The 1,310-nt window shown below is 36.4% G+C and overlaps 1 pseudogene; it reads right to left on the bottom strand.

The window, feature by feature from the left end:
• Positions 1–255: 255 nt before the first annotated feature.
• On the bottom strand, positions 256–1,021 carry LOC149165394 (calmodulin-like protein 3; annotated as a pseudogene).
• Between the last annotated feature and the right edge of the window lie 289 nt (positions 1,022–1,310).

Here is a 1,310-nt window from a genome sequence, read left to right as displayed (position 1 = left end):
CCAACTCCATAAAAATATTATCAATTACCATTAATAAAATAAGTCAATTATTAAAACATACTAATTTTAAATTCAACAATTTTTACTTTAATTTAGCTACTTTTAACCTAAACTACAGGTCCTAACTACTAAATAATTGAAATTTGTAATATAATATTTAACTAATTTTATTTCTTTTATCATTTATTTAACAATATAACATAAATTTGAAAAAGTTCCATAAATTTTCCATTAACTTTCCTTTTAAATTTGTATTTACAAAGATTTATCTGTCATCTTGGTCATCATTTTCTCAAATTCCTTGAAATCAATTCTACCATCTATCAATTCTACCATCTGAATTTCTGTCAAATCTTGTGATCATCATTTCACAACTCTCCAAATCTTGTCCTTCTTTTAGTCCTAAGCTGAGCAGGACCTGTTGAAGTTCCCATGGACCGATGAACCCATCCCCATTCTTATCAAAAACACTGAACGCTTCCACCAACTCTTCCTCCATAAACACTTTCTCCTCTGTCTCTGCATGCTCAAGAGCTTCCTGCCACAGATTCAGATAAAAATTGCAGAATGCATCAAAGCTCACATGCCCCGGAGAACCCATCACGATTTTCATATTATCATCAGAGATGCATGGCATCCCAAGCTTTTGCAGTAACCCTAGTACGTCCTCTGTCCGGACGATGCCATCACCATTGGTGTCCAAGGTATTGAACAACCGAGGTACATCCCATGTATGGACGATAACCATGCATCTTTCATTTACACACTCACTGCTCCTCTCATCATTCATAGATGCAGATGACTCGTATTCTCCAGCTGCCATTATCTCCGAGTCTTTAGGATCGCTCGACTCAGAAAATTTCATTTTCATCATCTGAGAAACCCAAACATAAACATAAAAGTTGCAGATGCTACAAAATTTCTGGACTCGCCTCAGTGGCATTGACACAACAGTTCTCCAGTACATAGACATGACACGAAGGTTAGAAACCGCACAATTTCTGATCATATCACGCACCATCTTTGGTATTTGGGATGAATGAAACTGAATTATACCTCAACAATAATTACTACATCTGAGAGCACATCTATATAAAGAGACTAGATATTACTTGGGCTTCACGGAAAGATAGGTAGCAGAGCCTGCCATTCCTCTTAAGAAGCTTTGGAGGAAGTTGCCATGAAACTCAGCGGAAACACTTCTTCAATTTAATAATCTTTTTTTTCCTATGTTTTCAATATGCATGCAATATAATAAATAGTGGTAGCGATGTGTGAAGGTTCTGGGAAAGGTGCTCGGCCGACTTTCG

The sequence above is a fragment of the Pinus tabuliformis genome, chromosome 5_1, assembly GCF_031772625.1.
Source record: "Pinus tabuliformis cultivar Carrire ecotype Pingquan chromosome 5_1, CPIR1, whole genome shotgun sequence".
Classification (NCBI taxonomy): Eukaryota; Viridiplantae; Streptophyta; class Pinopsida; order Pinales; family Pinaceae; genus Pinus; species Pinus tabuliformis.
This window is presented reverse-complemented; position numbering and strand designations above follow the sequence as displayed.